The following is a 21,526-nucleotide window of genomic DNA, read 5'->3' as shown; positions in this document are numbered from 1 at the left end:
AAGATACAGGTCAGTATATGTTAGCTTCTGGTAAACAGAATGCTCTAGCCTCCATCAGATTTTCTTTCAAGGAGAAATCTAAAACTGATAGTTATTCTTCCCTCTTCATCTGAACTGTGAACGTGATATTAAGGTGCGTACTATTCATACGACCAATGAACAAGTGAAGGGCTTCGATTCCATGTTGCCAGATCATAATAGTGTCCTCGGCAACAGCGAAAGAAGCAAGATGGACGAGGACGAGTTGAATTTAGAGCATCTTCTTCGAAGTGCTCCATAATGAAATTAAGCACTGTAGAGAGAATGCAGAACCCGTTGTTATTCCGTTACTCAGTTCACAAAATTTACCTTTACATTAAAAGCAGGTGGTTATCGAAGTACGGCGAAACAGTTTAATATTCTCGGGAGTGATATGGTCTGCTACGAGTAATAAATTCAAAGTATCTTTTTCAGGGACATTCTTGAACAAGACCACATCCAAACTGGACTGATTCTGGTTTGATGAATTATGTCCACAAACATTTCAGAGATTTTAATATGACGTTCACAGTGACCAGCAACTGAATTAAGTAACTTGGTTAGACATTTGGTTAGTCTTTAGGCAGGAAGATTTACATCATTAATGACAGCTCTCAATGGAATGCCTTCTTCGGAGATTTCAGGCAAAACGTAGAACCTGGGCGACCTAGGAAATCGAGTTCACAGGTTCTTTATCACATTATCTGGAAAACGAGTATCCTGAACTTTTATGTTAAGAATTCAAGATTGTCGCCAAGTAAAACTTCTTTGTCAACTACATCAGCCATTGCGGAATACACATTGCAATCAGTGGACACCAGGATTCAATCTGGTAAGACTCAGGTATTGGCAGCCACAATCGAAAACTATGGAAGGCTATACGCAGAGACCACGGATATCAGAGATTAGGAAACAAAGCAATAATTTTAATTGTGAGCAGGGGTGTGTGAAATTCAACCGGATCAGATTCTGATGCAGAAGGAAATGTGTATCAGTCTCCCACTGTGAGGCGGTAGCAACACCATTCAACAGCAACCGACAATGGCGTGTTGTGTGCTAAAGTTTTCAAAACATTTGACGGCACTCGCCCGTGTGGGAATACGCACAAACTGAATTTTACTTCATTCAGTAATGAGCCAGATGTGTATCGGACTGTCGTGGATATCAACACGAAATTACTCTGACGACGGTAGAATAGCCTGCAGCATTTCTATAAGCGTGACATATCTGCCCTCTAAGGTCTTGATTTTACATTGCCTACTATTACATTCTAACACAATAAAAACGACACATCACAGGAATGTACAGGGTGATTCAAAATGAATACCACAACTTTAAAAATGTGTATTTAATGAAAGAAACATAATATAACCTTCTGTTATACATCATTACAAAGAGTATTTAAAAAGGTTTTTCTTCACTCAAAAACAAGTTCAGAGATGTTCAATATGGCCCCCTCCAGACACACGAGCAATATCAACCCGATACTCCAACTCGTTCCACACTCTCTGTAGCATACCAGGCGTAACAGTTTGGATAGCTGCTGTTATTAATCGTTTCAAATCATCAATGGTGGCTGGGAGAGGTGGCCGAAACACCATATCCTTAACATACCCCCATAAGAAAAAATCGCAGGGGGTAAGATCAGGGCTTCTTGGAGGCCAGTGATGAAGTGCTCTGTCACGGGCTGCCTGGCGGCCGATCCATCGCCTCGGGTAGTTGACGTTCAGGTAGTTATGGACAGATAAGTGCCAATGTGGTGGCGCTCCATCCTGCTGAAATATGAATTGTTGTGCTTCTTGTTCGAGCTGAGGGAACAGCCAAATCTCTAACATCTCCAGATACTGTAGTCTAGTTACAGTAGCACCTTCGAAGAAAAAGGGACCAAAAACTTTATTGGCTGAAATGGCGAACAAATGTACAACTAAATGAAACTTTATAGCTCCCTTAATTCGCTGACAGATAGTGCTTAGCTCTGCCTTTTGTCGTTGCAGAGTTTTAAATTCCTAAAATTGTGGTATTCTTTTTGAATCACCCTGTATTATCAGAATGGGAAGGAAATCGGTAGATGCGATGTACATGTGCAGACAAACAAATTATTACGATTTCAGAAAGAAACTGGACGATTTATTCAAGAGAAAGCGCTTCATAAACTGAGCAAGTCAATAAAGCGTTTGTCCACCTCTGGCCCACGTGCAAGCATTTATTCGGTTGTTGATAGAATTGCTGGATGTCCTCCTGAGGGATATTGTATCAATACTGTCGAATGGTGCCTTAAACAGTCAATTTGGAGGGCTTTGCTCATAATGCTCCAAACGTTCTCAATTGAGCAGAGATTCGGCGACCCTCCTGGACAAGGTATGGTTTGGTAACCACTAGGGCAAACAGTAGAAACTCTCACTGTGTGCGGATGGGCACTATCTTGCTGAAGTGTAAGCCCAGGCTCGTATGCCATGAAGGCCAACAAAAGCGGTTCGTAGAATATCATCGACGTTTCGCTGTGGTGTAATGGTGCTGCGGATGACAACCGAAAGGCGCCCCGGACCATCACTCCTGGCTGTTTGGCCATATGGCGGGCAACAGTCAGGCTGGTAGCAGCCAACCGCTGTCCGGGCGTCTTTGAACACGTCTTCGCTCTGGAATCTCACTGACTGGAGTCGAATTGTCTTATTGATCAGTCCCGCTTCGTACTGAGCCCCAATGTCCAGCGAAGAGATTTCTAGAGATTCCCTGGACAGTGATGGGATACCAAACTGTCGCCTGCCATATGGCCCAACCGGTCTGGCGTGCCGTCGCATCTGACAGCAGCTCCGACCACATGGCTGGAAAATTTCTGACAGTCCACATACTCCCTCTATCTGGTTCCTAGCAACATCTGCTGAAAACCCTCACAAAGACAATTATGAACTCTGTTCAAAGCCGGCAGGTCAAAAATGGTTCAAATGGCTCTGAGCAATATGGGACTTAGAGGTCATCAGTCCCCTAGAACTTAGAACTACTTAAACCTAACTAACCTAAGGACATTACACACATCCATGCCCGAGGCAGGATTCTAACCTGCGACCGTAGTGGTCGAGCGGTTCCAGACTGAAGCGCCTAGAACCGCTCGGCCACACTCGGCTGGTCAAAAGTCACTCAAAACATCATACTTCGATATTACAAAATGAATTTATTGGCTTCAGTTAGGCTCTGTCAAATTTGCTTCATTCGTTAAACACCGTCTTTGGCCGCCTATAGGGTCCAAAATCTGCTACAAAAAAATGCTCATTAAACTGCTACAAAAAAAAAATGGTTCAAATGGCTCTGAGGACTATGGGACTTAACATCTGACGTCATCAGTCCCCTAGAACATAGAACTACTTAAACCTAACTAACCTAACGACATCACACACGTCCATGCCCTAGTCAGGATTCGAACCTGCGACCGTATAAGTCACGCGGTAAACTGTTACATTTCCCTAGAAAACTGGCATAATTCCTGACGTCCAAGGAAATGCACTGTAGATTCTTGTAACCTTTTTATATTTGAAAACTAAATTCATTGATCATGAAGTATTACTACCTCCAGACTTAAAGAATTTGAATCATTGTAAAACATCGTTTTCACCCAGAGACGTACGACTAGCCTCCTACACACGTGACTGCTGCCAACCAAGTCGGCAGTTTTGCACCCTCCAAGTCGCTATTCGAAGTGCCAAGGAGACCTTCCGACTGGTACAGTCTGCCACTTGGTTGCCAGGCTCCGCTAGGTAACAACATATTTTTTGTGTAGTCAGAAGATGCGATGGTTTGAGCGATGAAAATACACCTAAATCAACTTTTAAATGGGACGAGTTCTCCACTTTTAGAACCAGTTGCTACTTAACACATGACCAAACCGCTGACAAAGCTATTTCAGTATTTAGGATGTCATTCTTTACTAGTTAATGAGACCACAATGCTGAAGTATATCGAACTTCTGGCGTAAGTCATGGTACATTTCACGGATTTAAGCTTCTGTAACTTTGTGGATCTCATGCATAAAGAAAATTAGCCCATTTTCACTTGACTCCTGTTTCAAGAAACTTTGTCGAGCCTTACAAAAATAAAAATCAACTTTTAAATAGGACGAGTTCTCCACGTTTAGAACCAGTTGCTACCTAACACATCACCAAACGACTGACAAAGCTATTTCAATATTTAGGATGTTATTCTTTACCAGGAACGAGACCACAATGCTGAAGTGTATCGAACTTTTGGGGTAAGTCAAGGTACATTTCACGGACTTAGATTTTTATAACTTTGTGGATCTCGTGCATAAAGAAAATGAGCCCATTTTCACCTGTTTCGAGAAGCTTTGTCGAACCTTACAACAAGTGCGAGTGTAAAAAGTGTACCATAATTCATGTACTTTCCATACTGAGGTAACTTTGCCGACCTTGTTGCGGCAGTCATCTGACATATCCTTTCACCCAGTGGAGTTACGTATTTGTAACATGTCAGCATTGTCAGAACAGTGAAACTGACAACTTGGGAGGCAGCAGCGTGGGTGGGAATAGCAGCGACGCGCAGGTGGCCGACAAAACTCAATCTGCGGGCAATCCCGCACCAGGCGGCCGGCAGCCATCACTCCTGCGGCCGCGTGGCAGCTGGCGTAGCCAGCCGGCACCGCCACGCCGCTCTCTCATCACTCAGCCACGCGCCACTGCACACGCCGCACCGATTTTGTGGCACCTGCGGTAAGAGAAAAATGGTTCAAATGGCTCTGAGCACTATGGGACTTAACATCTGTGGTCATCAGTCCCCTAGAACTTACAACTACTTAAACCTAACTAACCTAAGGACGTCACACACATCCATGCCCGAGGCAGGATTCGAACCTGCGACCGGAGCGGTCACGCGTTTCCAGACTGAAGCGCCTAGAACCGCACGGCCACACCGGCCGGCTCCTGCGGTAAGATTAGTGGCTTGTTTCAACCAGCAAAGTCTCATCAAACTGCCTAGTAGAAAGTAAAGTATATACCCTGATATTACCCATACTTTTAGTTTCGCGGGAGGAAGAGCGGAGGGGGAAGACTTAGAGAGTTTTCTTAATCCTATGATCTATACACAGTGCGGAGATTTATCGTCTCTGGTTCAGCGTTTCTGCTGATTTATAAGTTGAAACTTTACATAGCTCATGTAGTTCTCATGATGAATCTTCTTCTGGGTCGAGGAAAGTTGCCACTGGTGTTCCACAGGGATCAGCTTCAGGACCACTGCTTCTCTTTCTGTATGCAAATGACTTTCCGTTTTACATTGGCAGAGCAAAAATAGTATTCTTTGTTAACGAGGGAAGCTTCCCCATAAATTCCAGCAAAACTTCAATAAGAAGATTCATAAAATAAATATTAAAAACTATTATTGATTCGTTCTTGGTAACTGGCCTATCATCTACCTACGTAAAACCCAGCTCATTCAGTTTTGTGTAAGGTTAGATATATAATCAACAATAACAATAAAGTACAGGGAAAAACAAATATGTTGATCTGCCTGTTCAAATGCCTAGATATTGATCAGAACTTGAATTGGAAATCAAATACTATACACCTACTCAAACGATTACGGCCAGGAAGGTTTGACGTATGTTTGGTGATTTTGGCAATGAAAGCATTGGCAAATTATCTCCATTCATTGATGTCACGTATAATAATTTTCTGGGGCAATTCCAAATAAAGACACAACTGCTCATTGCACGGAAACGTGCCTTCAGGCTAATACCTGCTGGCCGTCCTCCAATTTCGTGCGGGCAGTTGTTTAAAAATTAAATGTGCTAACTACAGTTTCTCAATACATGTCGTCTAGTATGAAGCTTACTGTGAAAAAACAGACAGTTTGAAAATAACTGTAGTATTCATAAATGAAATGCTAGGAAAGACTGGACGTTACTCCTGCACAGAAGAGAGAAAAGTATACACTCGTGAAAATATTTTATCACGTCTTGTGAACTGAAGGTCCTGGTAGGTTATAAGACGGACGAGGGTTATATAACTAATAGAACTAATCGTTCTGACTTCGAATACTGCACAAGTCACAAAAAAACAGAAACGAGGGTTATATATTTTACAAGCGCTTGCCTAAGCCCTACGTATCTGGTTTCCCCATGGCGGCTGTCTTCTCGCTTCTTCTACTGAGAGTTAAATGCAAAATCATGTAATTTTTGTCACCTGAGAAATTGGGAAGACTCTCATCTTACGAAATCCAAGTGTAGCTGATAAGATCAAATATGTTCTGATAATCAAACGCTTTACAATCTAGTTTGCGCTGTTCTCAACTAATACATCAAATGACCGCTGTAATCATTCACGGGCGCTTCACACACGTAGTTAGTTGAAGTATACCGAAGTCTGTTGATAACATAATAATCACTCAGTTCAGATGCCGTAGTTCAAGCACATAAAAGCTTATACGAGTGTCACAGCTCTTGGAATTGCCGGGAATCGGTTCAAATGGCGTAACAGGTTATTTTTACGAGAATACACGTGACCTTTCACGACGCCAATGTTTGAAGATCTGGCGCTACGATACCCGAACGAAAAATACATATATTCGCTCGTGTGGTACATGGTCGAAGAGATTACATGACTCTCTCTCTCTCTCTCTCTCTCTCTCTCTCACCCTCTCCCCCCCCCCCCCTCTCTCTCACTCTCTCTCTCCCTCTCTCTCTCTTTTAATATTCACACAAGTTATCCTTTCCGCAACCGTCTCGATATGGTCCATTGTTATCCTCACGACACAACACACGCTTTTGGAATTGTCATTCTTAAATACATCACCAATATTGTACCGTCGAGACTGACGATAAGATGAATTTTAAATACGTCGACAAAATTACTGTAAATTGCGTTCTGCAGCCGCGGCATCGACAATGCGTGACACACGCATCGCGGTAGCTAATCACGAGTCCTCTACAGTCACGCTCTGAGATCGCCAGAGAGCCGACTATTTATATTCGCGCACCGAATAGACAGAGGTATTACAATATACTTACAAGACAGAGAAAGTTTTCAAAACAAATTGAAATCATTTGTGCTTCAGAGTTTCTTCTACTCCATACATAAATTCGTGAATAGATTGCTTTTGCATTGTTGAATTACCATTACAAAATTTTAACGTAGATTAAGATTAAAACAAAAAAGAAAGAAAGAAATTTTAGCCTTGTAAATGACCGGAATGACCATGTTTTCGGAGGGAAAATGTATCTTATTTGTTAACCTATTGACACATTCCATATAATGTCGAGTTTTAGCGAACACAATCCATGGAATTTGAATAAAATTAAGCTGAAGTAAGAGGTATTCAGCGAAAAACAGCCTATCTGCTCCGTTTTTCAGCTGTCGTCTTCCTTTGCTAAATTCTTTCCAAATAAAACAGTAAATCGGTACGACAATACTGAATGAAGAATATCGAAGTTCTATCTCTTAATTAATGAGCTTTCCTTTATTTGCGCACATGAAGAACTTTCGTTTTCGAAGTACATACAGTGTTTCTGAACAGTTTCATTGTATATGCAGAGAGTGTACTCTTTCTATCGTGTTGATGGCAATGAAAAAGAGAAGACGAAACCCTGCACAGCCGCGTAGCTTACACCACTCTCAGTGGTATACCATGCCCACTTCCGACTGCTCGATCACAACAATTTCAGAAACCCCCAACTTCGTGAAATGCGTACAAAGAGAGGTAAAACGACCAGTTGGGCAGAAATCCAAGTCCACTGTATCTGATACAAGTCAATAATTTTAGTATCTCCCAGTCTGTCAAAAGTTTCCGAGCTATAAAGGTATTCGTTCTGATCAGGGAGTTGAGCAGTCTCTTCTAAATATAACTTTTGACAATTAATTCGAGCAAAGCATGATAGCTACTACAGTGCAAATAAACATTTATCTAATTCAGAGCAACGTGAAATATATGACAAAGCGTATTCCGAGGACCACTAATACTCACGACTGGCTCCCCACGAAGAGTGTGAAAAAAATACTTTTGGCCATCGACCGTTAACATCGGGGTATGCCTTTTTTTCTTTTTTTACCGGACATTGCTGGACCAATCGGTGCCTGTTTCTCCACTGAGCCAGCAGTGAAGGCAGCCACGGAGCGCTCTACCTTGCCGCCAAAAGTATGCGGATAACCGCCTGAATACAAAATGGGCAAATCGTTAGCTTGGACTTCTGTTCATCTACATCTACATTTATACTCCGCAAGCCACCCAACGGTGTGTGGTGGAGGGCACTTTACGTGCCACTCTCATTACCTCCCTTTCCTGTTCCAGTCGCGTATGGTTCTCGGGAAGAACGACTGCCGGAAAGCCTCCGTGAGCGCTCCAATCTCTCTAATTTTACATTCGTGATCTCCTCGAGAGGTATAAGTAGGGGGAAGCAATATATTCGATACCTCAACCAGAAACGCACCCTCTCGAAACCTGGACAGCAAGCTACACCGCGATGCAGAGCGCCTCTCTTGCAGAGTCTGCCACTTGAGTTTGCTAAACATCTCCGTAACGCTATCACGCTTACCAAATAACCCTGTGACGAAACGCGCCGCTCTCCTTTGGATCTTCTCTATCTCCTCCGTCAACCCGACCTGGTACGGATCCCACACTGATGAGCAATACTCAAGTATAGGTCGAACGAGTGTTTTGTAAGCCACCTCCTTTGTTGATGGACTAGATTTTCTAAGGACTCTCCCAATGAATCTCAACCTGGGACCCGCCATACCAACAATTAATTTTATATGATCATTCCACTTCAAATCGTTCCGCACTCATACTCCCAGATATTTTACAGAAGTAACTGCTACCGGTGTTTGTTCCGCTATCATTTAATCATACAATAAAGGATCTTTCTTTCTATGTATTCGCAATACATTACATTTGTCTATGTTAAGGGTCAGTTGCCAGTCCCTGCACCAAGTTCCTATCCGCTGCAGATCTTCCTGCATTTCGCTGCAGTTTTCTAATGCTGCAACTTCTCTGTATACTACGGCATCATCCGCGAAAAGCCGCATGGAACTTCCGACACTATCTACTAGGTCATTTATACACTCCTGGAAATGGAAAAAAGAACACATTGACACCGGTGTGTCAGACCCACCATACTTGCTCCGGACACTGCGAGAGGGCTGTACAAGCAATGATCACACGCACGGCACAGCGGACACACCAGGAACCGCGGTGTTGGCCGTCGAATGGCGCTAGCTGCGCAGCATTTGTGCACCGCCGCCGTCAGTGTCAGTCAGTTTGCCGTGGCATACGGAGCTCCATCGCAGTCTTTAACACTGGCAGCATGCCACGACAGCGTGGACGTGAACCGTATGTGCAGTTGACGGACTTTGAGCGAGGGCGTATAGTGGGCATGCGGGAGGCCGGGTGGACGTACCGCCGAATTGCTCAACACGTGGGGCGTGAGGTCTCCACAGTACATCGATGTTGTCGCCAGTGGTCGGCGGAAGGTGCACGTGCCCGTCGACCCGGGACCGGACCGCAGCGACGCACGGATGCACGCCAAGACCGTAGGATCCTACGCAGTGCCGTAGGGGACCGCACCGCCACTTCCCAGCAAATTAGGGACACTGTTGCTCCTGGGGTATCCGCGAGGACCATTCGCAACCGTCTCCATGAAGCTGGGCTACGGTCCCGCTCACCGTTAGGCCGTCTTCCGCTCACGCCCCAACATCGTGCAGCCCGCCTCCAGTGGTGTCGCGACAGGCGTGAATGGACGGACGAATGGAGACGTGTCGTCTTCAGCGATGAGAGTCGCTTCTGCCTTGGTGCCAATGATGGTTGTATGCGTGTTTGGCGCCGTGCAGGTGAGCGCCACAATCAGGACTGCATACGACCGAGGCACACAGGGCCAACACCCGGCATCATGGTGTGGGGAGCGATCTCCTACACTGGCCGTACACCACTGGTGATCGTCGAGGGGACACTGAATAGTGCACGGTACATCCAAACCGTCATCGAACCCATCGTTCTACCATTCCTAGACCGGCAAGGGAACTTGCTGTTCCAACAGGACAATGCACGTCCGCATGTATCCCGTGCCACCCAACGTGCTCTAGAAGGTGTAAGTCAACTACCCTGGCCAGCAAGATCTCCAGATCTGTCCCCCATTGAGCATGTTTGGGACTGGATGAAGCGTCGTCTCACGCGATCTGCACGTCCAGCACGAACGCTGGTCCAACTGAGGCGCCAGGTGGAAATGGCATGGCAAGCCGTTCCACAGGACTACATCCAGCATCTCTACGATCGTCTCCATGGGAGAATAGCAGCCTGCATTGCTGCGAAAGGTGGATATACACTGTACTAGTGCCGACATTGTGCATGCTCTGTTGCCTGTGTCTATGTGCCTGTGGTTCTGTCAGTGTGATCATGTGATGTATCTGACCCCAGGTATGTGTCAATAAAGTTTCCCCTTCCTGGGACAATGAATTCACGGTGTTCTTATTTCAATTTCCAGGAGTGTATATATATTGTGAAAAGCAATGGTCCCATAACTCTCGTCTGTGGCACGCCAGAGGTTACTTTAACGTCTGTAGATGTGTCTCCATTGTTCCCTTAAAACTCCTCAATCCAGCCACACAGCTAGTCTGATATTCCGTAGGCTCTTACTTTATCAGGCGACAATGCGGAACTGTATCGAACGCCTTCCGGAAGTCAAGGAAAATGGCATCTACCTGGGAGCCTGTATCTAATATTTTCTGGGTCTCATGAACAAATAAAGCGAGTTGGGTCTCACACGATCGCTCTTTCCGGAGTCCATGTTGACTCCTACAGATTCTGGGTTTCCAGAAATGACATGATACGCGAGCAAAAAAACATGTTCTAAAATTCTACAACAGATCGATGTCAGAGATATAGGACTATAGTTTTGCGCATCTACTCGACGACCCTTCTTGACGACTGGGACTACCTGTGCTCTTTTCTGATCATTTGGAACCCTCCGTTCCTCTAGAGACTTGCGGTACACGGCTTTTAGAAGGGGGGGCATGTTCTTTCGCGTACTCTGTGTAGAACCGAATTGGTATCCCGTCAGGTCCAGTGGACTTTCCTCTGTTGAGTGATTTCAGTTGCTTTTCTATTCCTTGGACACTTATTTCTATGTCGAAATATGTTGTGAATGTTCTCTTTGATATGTTAGATTCAGTAAAAATAGGCAAAGATAATCTATTCCAGCAAGTCATCTGGGGAGATGATCCACATTTACCAAACCTACAATTGATAAAAAAATAAGGCATGAGTATAGGGGAGGGAGGTGCCGACTCCTGACTGACTAATGCAACCTCAGGTTGTGGGAGGCTGTCTGGAGACGAGGAATGTGAAAGTCACTCTTTGCTGCGCTCTCCTGAGCTGCAGATATTCAGAGGCGCCGTCAGGTTTAAGTGATGTGTGACGTTGCTGAAATGTGGCACGTCCAACAATTTGCTCGTTTGGCGTTGGGTCTTCTTCTCAGCTATCATTTTGTGGATTGGTTATTTCAAGGGTCTGGATTAGTATAACATGGAGCCTGCGCTTCTTGACAACCACTCATATGTGTTGCGACGTGGGTATCTGTCCAACAATGCATCACCTCAATGCGACTGCGCAAGCGTTGGAAGACACTACACAAATAAACAACCCAAGTACCGTGAATGCATTTATTAGGGCACTGAGAAGAAACATAGGACTCTGGCATAATTGAACACATGTATCATTTGGTGGAACATGTATGTTCCATTAACTGAGTCCGGAATCTGTCGTATAGTGCGAGACTGATAGTACCTTTTTTTTTTCATCAGTCTACTGGCTGGTTTGATGCGGCCCGCCACGAATTCCTTTCCTGTGCTAACCTCTTCATCTCAGAGTAGCACTTGCAACCTACGTCCTCAATTATTTGCTTGACGTATTCCAATCTCTGTCTTCCTCTACAGTTTTTGCCCTCTACCGCTCCCTTTAGTACCATGGAAGTCATTCCCTCATGTCTTAGCAGATGTCCTATCATCCTGTCCCTTCTCCTTATCAGTGTTTTCCACATATTCCTTTCCTCTCCGATTCTGCGTAGAACCTCCTCATTCGTTACTTTATCAGTGCACCTAAATTTCAACATTCGTGTATTGCACCACATCTCAAATGCTTCGATTCTCTTCTGTTCCGGTTTTCCCACAGTCCATGTTTCACTACCATACAATGCTATACTCGAGACGTACATCCTCAGAAATTTCTTCATCAAATTAAGGCCGGTATTTGATATTAGTAGACTTCTCTTGGCCAGAAATGCCTTTTTTGCCATAGCGAGTCTGCTTTTGATGTCCTCCTTGCTCCGTCCGTCATTGGTTATTTTACTGCCTAGGTAGGAGAATTCCTTAACTTCATTGACTTCGTGACCATCTATCCTGATGTTAAGTTTCTCGCTTTTCTCATTTCTACTACTTCTCATTACCTTCGTCTTTCTCCAATTTACTCTCAAACCATACTGTGTACTCATTATACTGTTCATTCTGATCAGCAGATCATTTAATTCTTCTTCACTTTCACTCAGGATAGCAGTGTCATCAGCGAATCGTATCATTGATATCCTTTCACCTTGTATTTTAATTCCACTCCTGAATCTTTCTTTTATTTCCATTATTGCTTCCTCGATGTACAGATTGAAGAGTAGGGGCGAAAGGCTACAGCCTTGTCTTACACCCTTCTTAATACGAGCACTTCGTTCTTGATCGTCCACTCTTATTATTCCCTCTTGGTTGTTGTACATATTGTATATGACCCGTCTCTCCCTATAGCTTACCCCTACTTTTTTCAGAATCTCGAACAGCTTGCACCATTTTGTATTGTCGAACGCTTTTTCCAGGTCGACAAATCCTATGAATGTGTCTTGATTTTTCTTTAGCCTTGCTTCCATTATTAGCCATAACGTCAGAATTGCCTCTCTCGTCCCTTTGACTTTCCTAAAGCCAAACTGATCGTCACCTAGCGCATTCTCAATTTTCTTTTCCATTCTTCTGTATACTGTTCTTGTAAGCAGCTTCGGTGCATGAGCTGTTAAGCTGATTGGGCGATAATTCTCGCACTTGTCAGCTCTTGCCGTCATCGGAATTGTGTGGATGATGCTTTTCCGAAAGTCATATGGTATATCGCCAGACTCATATATTCTACACACCAACGTGAATAGTCGTTTTGTTGCCACTTCCCCCAATGATTTTAGAAATTCTGATGGAGTGTTCTCTATTAGTTCCTATTACAACTCCATATCTATTAAAAAGTATTCCGAGGTTGCGTCCAGAAGGTCCACCATATCGGCGGCCGCACCGTTCACTGATAACAGCTCTTGGCATGGAATCCAACCGTGGACTGCCGTCAACTCCCTGTACTCCCTGTCGGCTGAGCGTAGACTTACTGACGCCTCTGAGATGGAGGTCAGAACCCCGACACATAGCGCTGAAATCACGCGGTTTCCTTATGAGTGGCCGAGGAAAACATTACAGACGCACTGCCGCTCAGAACCGGCCAGAAGATGCCTCAGAAGATGCCCTAAAGGACATCCACGAAACCACCCCATTCCCAGAGGCTCCGATTCCCACACATTTCGCAGTGGAAAATAACAGTTCGCAATGCGACCGGGAGACGTTCTTCCCAGCGTCTGACACTGCTGACAGGGTCGGTCGTTACAACCCATCTCTAAGGACACTGTGGGGCTGCATTCCCATTAAACACGATCCGACCACTCTCGAGCGCAATGCGACTGAAATATGTGCTCTCGCGCACAGGTTGGAACCATTAGGGACTGTTCAACATCATTCGTCGAAATATGGCGGTGATCGGAAGCAGTGAAGTGTTCTTATGCTTTTTCATCCCTCCTTTGCCGTGCCCTCCAGAGGTGCAAAATTGGCACGTGCGTGAATATGGCGGCCATGGGTGCCTCCTAGCATCTACCCACATTTACCGAGAATTTTAAAAATTATGCCTTTACACAGAAACTTGCCTACCCACATTTACTGAGAATTTTAAAAATGCACCTTTACAGATAAAACCTACGAAATAGTCCTAGGCGCCTCCAGGCAGGCAACTGGAGTCTGAGGTGTGTCAAGTTGTTGCCTACCTCTAGACGCCTAGACCCAATTCCTACGTTTTTTCTGTAAAGGCGCATTTTTTAAAAATTATGAGTTGAGGTCGGCAAGTGCAACCGAAGTTATTGCCGAACTACGGGGACTTAGAGGGACCCTCTCCCATTGTATTCAACCATGTGTAAATCCTCCGTGATCAGGCTACGAGAGAGCGTAAAAGAGAAGCACTGGAAAACCGTAAGGACCCTTGCAGCTTAGGATCACTTTCAGATTTCCTCGAATGATTTCTAAAGGGCCGTAGTGGTTCCTTCCTGTACAGCAGAGCAGAAACTGTACTTGTACTACCCTCCAAAGAAGTGACATTGCATTCAAGGAGGTTCTTGGAGAAGGGCTGGAGAGTCGGTGAGATGTCAGCACTATCAAAGATTGTCAGGAACGTCTTCCTCTTGTTCATCGCAATGAAAACAGTCGCAATGGAGTGCGAAGTTTGTGAGAACTAATGTCGCAAGGAAAGGAGTTGGCTTCATTGACGCCCTTTATGTCATCCCCTGACGTCATTTCATGTCATTTCCCAGAGGCGGTGCGTCTGAAGTGTTTCCATTGGTCATTCGTAAGAAAACTGCGTGATTTCAACGTTGGGAGTCACGGTTCTGATCTCCATTGCAGAGAAGTTTAAAGAAGTGGTGAAATGTGCGTAATAAGGGCTGTGAACGACGTTCACATAGAGGCCACACCCACGATGGCGTTCGGAAGAATTCTGTTGAAATTTGACACGTCACATGAACTTCTGTGCCCTTCTTATCACATATGTCGACACCTTGATGTTTGATGCATTCTCGAGCCCGAGGATAACGTCGCAGCTCGCCAATCTTTTGCATAGCAACAGAGGAAGATTGTGGGCACCTTTGAGCCAAATTTCAAACTATGGGAGACTATTACGGGCTTTCAAAAAAGAGATCCTTTAATTCTGTTGCGCACCGTATTGTCACGTGGAGGAAATACACTCGTTTCACGTGATTGGCTGCCTCCACCGATGATAGATTGCTTGCCCATTGATTCACCACGTAACGTGGTGTTTTCCAGCAGCTGATTGCCGTCTGTGAAAGGCGTGGCAATGTAGTTCTGGCAGCTGTACAGCCCTTATAAGACGGTAGTCGCTGTTAACATTGTCAAACTGCGGCGCCTGCTGATTATGCAACTTGTGACATCGCGCTGTACCGCGGGATGCCGGAGAGTTGGAGGACGTAACAATCTGTGGTAAATGATTAGCGTGGTAGGTATGAACACTCCTGGAAATGGAAAAAAGAACACATTGACACCGGTGTGTCAGACCCACCATACTTGCTCCGGACACTGCGAGAGGGCTGTACAAGCAATGATCACACGCACGGCACAGCGGACACACCAGGAACCGCGGTGTTGGCCGTCGAATGGCGCTAGCTGCGCAGCATTTGTGCACCGCCGCCGTCAGTGTCAGCCAGTTTGCCGTGGCATACGGAGCTCCATCGCAGTCTTTAACACTGGTAGCATGCCGCGACAGCGTGGACGTGAACCGTATGTGCAGTTGACGGACTTTGAGCGAGGGCGTATAGTGGGCATGCGGGAGGCCGGGTGGACGTACCGCCGAATTGCTCAACACGTGGGGCGTGAGGTCTCCACAGTACATCGATGTTGTCGCCAGTGGTCGGCGGAAGGTGCACGTGCCCGTCGACTTGGGACCGGACCACAGCGACGCACGGATGCACGCCAAGACCGTAGGATCCTACGCAGTGCCGTAGGGGACCGCACCGCCACTTCCCAGCAAATTAGGGACACTGTTGCTCCTGGGGTATCGGCGAGGACCATTCGCAACCGTCTCCATGAAGCTGGGCTACGGTCCCGCACACCGTTAGGCCGTCTTCCGCTCACGCCCCAACATCGTGCAGCCCGCCTCCAGTGGTGTCGCGACAGGCGTGAATGGAGGGACGAATGGAGACGTGTCGTCTTCAGCGATGAGAGTCGCTTCTGCCTTGGTGCCAATGATGGTCGTATGCGTGTTTGGCGCCGTGCAGGTGAGCGCCACAATCAGGACTGCATACGACCGAGGCACACAGGGCCAACACCCGGCATCATGGTGTGGGGAGCGATCTCCTACACTGGCCGTACACCACTGGTGATCGTCGAGGGGACACTGAATAGTGCACGGTACATCCAAACCGTCATCGAACCCATCGTTCTACCATTCCTAGACCGGCAAGGGAACTTGCTGTTCCAACAGGACAATGCACGTCCGCATGTATCCCGTGCCACCCAACGTGCTCTACAAGGTGTAAGTCAACTACCCTGGCCAGCAAGATCTCCGGATCTGTCCCCCATTGAGCATGTTTGGGACTGGATGAAGCGTCGTCTCACGCGGTCTGCACGTCCAGCACGAACGCTGGTCCAACTGAGGCGCCAGGTGGAAATGGCATGGCAAGCCGTTCCACAGGACTACATCCAGCATCTCTACGATCGTCTCCATGGGAGAATAGCAGCCTGCATTGCTGCGAAAGGTGGATATACACTGTACTAGTGCCGACATTGTGCATGCTCTGTTGCCTGTGTCTATGTGCCTGTGGTTCTGTCAGTGTGATCATGTGATGTATCTGACCCCAGGAATGTGTCAATAAAGTTTCCCCTTCCTGGGACAATGAATTCACGGTGTTCTTATTTCAATTTCCGGGAGTGCATTTTGAATCAGGAGAATTTCGTGATTAACAAGATGGCTATGCGTCGGGAATCAGGAGAATGTAATTTTTACGTGTTCTTACCCAATGCAATTATATATGTGGGGGGATTATAGGAGTAAAATGTAAGTACCTTATCTTTGATTTATTCACTTCCGGGTTGATATGAGGAGGTGACCTTGGCATAGTGTGCCTGCTACCTGCATAGAGTTCAGTGTGTCTGTCGTGCTGTGGGGTACAGATATGATAGGAATGGTTGCGCCAAGTTGTTATAAAGCAGATAGACCTACTTGTATCTTTGCTGGATTCCGAAAGTGATGGAATGAAGCACGCACCAGCATGGGTACGTCGCGGCTCTGCACCCCAATTATGCAACCCATACCATGTATCATTCATGCATTTCAAGGCTAGAAAGTTTTGCCGTATCCTATTACTCATATTTCCTCACACAAAACAACTCTAACGACGTCGTATCCACCTCATTCCTTCGTAACTGTTGATAATGAAGTGAAATAACCACTGATAATGAAGTGAATTAACCACAAAATTTGTGGACGGTTACAGTACATGGTTTAAAAATATTAAAGATAGTTACAGTCAATGAATAGTAGTACATGTACTGCATACTGCGGCTGAAATTGGCATTTGTTTCTCACTGTACATTAGCCAGACAATGTTGGTATATTGCAAATAAGTTACAGTTTTTATTTGAAACGCTTTTGGAGAAAAAATGTAGCTTCGTGGCAACATATCAACAACATTGTGTAACTGATATACTATGAGAAGCATATATGAATTTCTGCGGCAGAATGCAGCACACTCGCCACTACTCTTAGATTGTAAGTGACTTAAGAATATTTAAACCAACTGCGATGTCGCACCTTCAAGTTTCGTATTCGGTTCCCTTTATTATTAACGAGGGAAGACGCAACCTAAACTCCCGGCCGCCTAACGTGCTGATGCACGAAATGGCCAATGCTTACCACTAAAAGCAACCATGTAGAAGACGCCTGTTACGTTGTGATGATAGTTAACAATCGAAAAGCGTGGTGGAGAAAATAAAACTTCATGGCTGGCGCATAAATGTATATTTCTTTTCTCAAGGAAAACAAAGCAAATGGAACATGTCGAATAGGAAATTAGAAGATACCTATTATTACCAGGTTTAAGGATGGTTGGCATTAATTAAGGCATTTCTCGACTAAAATTACAGCGAATATTATAGTAATAATTTGTGAAGCAAAAGTTGCCTGCACTGGGGAAGCAGAGATCATGTGTTATTTTTGTGCCCACGTGGAAACTGGACAGGGAAAGTTTTTCCACTTCTAACAATACCACCACTTGCAAAGTAGGTTAGAAATCTCATTAATAATGTTGCTCACGCAGCATATGTTCGCTTTATCGGGAAACAACAAAGTTACTGACTGTGGATGGTATCGTCAGAATGGAAACAATGAAGCCACTGTAAAAAAGTCATTAATTTTGGCACTTATCTCGAATGGATTCCCACGTAGATTTCGTCGAAGTTGTTACGGCTCATCTTGTTGATTCTAGGGTGATTCCACTTTGACTGCTAGAAGGTCCAGATCTGTATTTTAGCAATATTTGAAGACCTAACAAATGCGTTTTTCAGGAAATTCTTAATGATCAAACAACCCCAGATCAGAACAATGGTATGGTAGAAATAATTTTTGACTTGGTGTTCACGATCCACATTTTTATTAAACTTCTTGCAAATTCACATATACTTCTTCTTAATTGTCACATCATCAAGAAAACAGTTCTGTATCAATCTTCATGTATTTAATTTCCAATTTAACCAAACACAGGACTTGACTGTTCTTTTACAAAGCGAAATAACAATTTCTGCAAAGTGAAACAAAGACTGCTGTGTGCGCATTCGCACCAAAACGGTTACAAGTAAGTCAAAGATTATGACAGTCTCTCAGAAATAAATACACACAAGAACCATATCACTGCAATACATCGATACATCGGAGTACCTATACATTAATAAAACCAAATGTGAATATTGTCACAAAAATATGTCTGTTACTTAGCGGAAAAGTAGTACGATATTACTGGTATCGAGAACTGGGGTTGGAGTTCCGTAATGGTCACGTAAATAAAGAACCGTTACACACTCCTGCTGAGCAACTTGCATGGACGTAACCTTGATAGGTTGGATGATAACAGAGCAGTAAATCCACTCATGCATAACTTCCGGTAAGGTATGTAGCATTCTGCAGCTGGAAAATACTCGTAGAACGTGAGTTTTGGTGGAAGGCGACGTCTTGTATCCACGGCTGACGGCGGACGCGGCGATAGCATGCCTCCGTCCTAGGCCGCCGCGCCGGCAGCAGCGGGCGTCATTCCCCGCGGCAGATCCGTCGCTCGCAAATCCGCGACAGGCCGCAGGTGTATGGAGTCCGGAAGGGGGCAGCTAGCTGCTCGCGTGCGACAGAGATTCGGGGGCAGATACAGGCAGTCGTGTGGGCGTTGCCGTCCAACCGCCGTCACGCGATGCACGAACAACGCCATGCCCCACATCACTTTTTTGTCTACCACCAAGATAATCAGCACTGCTGTTATGATGCCACGGTCACGTAGCAGCATACATTTAAAATCAACTGACTGCAGTTGTGAACATGCAAATCGCATTTTTGGAGCGTTTGGATAAAATGCAGCTAAGGTTACAATAATCAATGAACTGCACTGAGAAAACAGGAGAAAAAAGATATTTTATCTGCCTTTGCCTCGGTCTTAGTAACTGTTTCTTTGTACAAAGCCCACGACTCGTTAAAACGTGCTGGCAGTAGTATGCGGGTTGCGAGTTCGATCATTAGAAGTGGGAAGTAATTTTATTACACAAATAAAAAGTCAACGTAACTGCTCATTGAATTTGAACTTTTTATTTGAAACGTGTTTCTTAGGCTTTGATCCGTTATCAGGTGACAGTTCCGTGTTTAGATGCATTGCTCCTACAGTCCCGCGTAACTGAAACGGTACAGTAGTTTCCGCTCTATAAGCAGCAGGTTTCGCTGCTCGCTCGCACCGGGAAATAGAACCCATGTGGACGGGTGGAAAGAAATGTGTCAGGCTTCACAATACGTATTTATATGTGTCGTGTATTATGCCTTTTTTGTACGTGGATGTGAATCTGCACATGAACTTTCCTAATCCTCCTCACACCTTTCCGTAAAGCGTGGCCAAATCTAAGTTGGGAAGTAGTTCTGTAGTATAGTAATGCCCACCTTACTCCTGGCTAGGGGATCAGAGAGACAGCACCGGCAGGTAAAAGTCAAAGACTTTCCAGTGTCACAAGATTTGGGGTGGAGAGGTTGGTCACGGCCAAGTGGTTCGACCACCCCCTCCACCGTGGCCCAGGAAGACCTCCGGGTGGCCGCCATATTCTCGGAGGGTGTTACAGGAGACGGGTAAGTGAGCAGACGTGCCCTCAGTGCGCCTGTCTCAATGTTCACGCATGGAAGAGAGGTATTTGAATATTTGTACTAATTCTTTTATTTCCAGCTTCGGATTGTGTAAGGTAATGAATGTGCTCGTTTAATTCCGGAAATTTGAACCCCTGTGTTAAAGTATCTGGTCCCCAGTTTGCCCGTTATCCTCCTCACATAGTGAATGTCCTATGTAAAATATTGGGAGACTTTGGTGGTATACATTTGGCCAACGCAATTCCTTCTTACCTGTAGAAATGTGCATGCAGATTAGTATATAATATACCCGAGCTATAAGTTGTAAAATTGTAATATCTGTACACTGAAACAATTGCTGCTATCGCTGTAAAGTCGAGTGATAATGTTTAAAATAAACAGGAAATCAACTGTCATCAATCTTTAACATACCTTAAAAATCACAAAGAAGTCAAGTTAAGGAAATTTATTTAAAATAAAAGCTATAGAACGCAGGGACCCACACATCAGCGTGTGAGACCTCCAGCCCCTTGCCTAGTATCGTACAGAAAGGACACGCTCTCTAGGTAGCGCTCTCAAGCTCCTCTCCCCAGTTATCCGTTGCGCAATTTTTGATTCAGGGCTTGCCGACATCAACTTTCATCTGGCGTCCCTAGGCAAGGAGGTAAGACGGTAAACTTTCATAACTTCATTCAGTATTTTACTCGCGAGCACTGCTTTTGTGTTTAACACATTCACTGTTTACAAACTGCCACCTCATGGCAGAGGAAAGCTTCAACAAGTGGCAGAGTTTGTAAACTGTAAAACTGCTGAGTTCAAATGCACTGTTCCCGAGAAAAGTACGCAGTGAAGATGTAAGATACTGCAGAAGCAGTTCACCTGAATTAGGAACACTAGAGCTTCCACCTGGTAATAGAAAAAAGATTCGGAAAAGCGTAGAGACAAAAATGGAAAAAAAATTGTACTTTAGTAACTGGTGGGTCGTGTTTTTCTTCATATTTGGCACTCTCATACAAACAGCCTACCAAACACGTGTATGTGCAAAATAACTTCATTGCTGGTATTTCAGCAGTGTAACGAAGTAAAAGGGAGTCGGGAAATGAAAGGTAAGAACCAGATTATACAAATTTTTTCGAACTCTCTGTTATTGTGTAAACGGCGCTATCGATAGCTGACCATACCTTTCGAGAGTAGTTAGTATCAAGCTCACACTCTCTTTCATGTCAAAATTGCGTAATTACATACTAAAATTTCTACACACATAAGATCGTGACGATATGAATTCGTATTTGCGGTAATAATCTTGCTCTCAACACAC

The sequence above is a fragment of the Schistocerca cancellata genome, chromosome 3 (genome assembly GCF_023864275.1).
Source record: "Schistocerca cancellata isolate TAMUIC-IGC-003103 chromosome 3, iqSchCanc2.1, whole genome shotgun sequence".
Classification (NCBI taxonomy): domain Eukaryota; kingdom Metazoa; phylum Arthropoda; class Insecta; order Orthoptera; family Acrididae; genus Schistocerca; species Schistocerca cancellata.
This window is presented reverse-complemented; position numbering follows the sequence as displayed.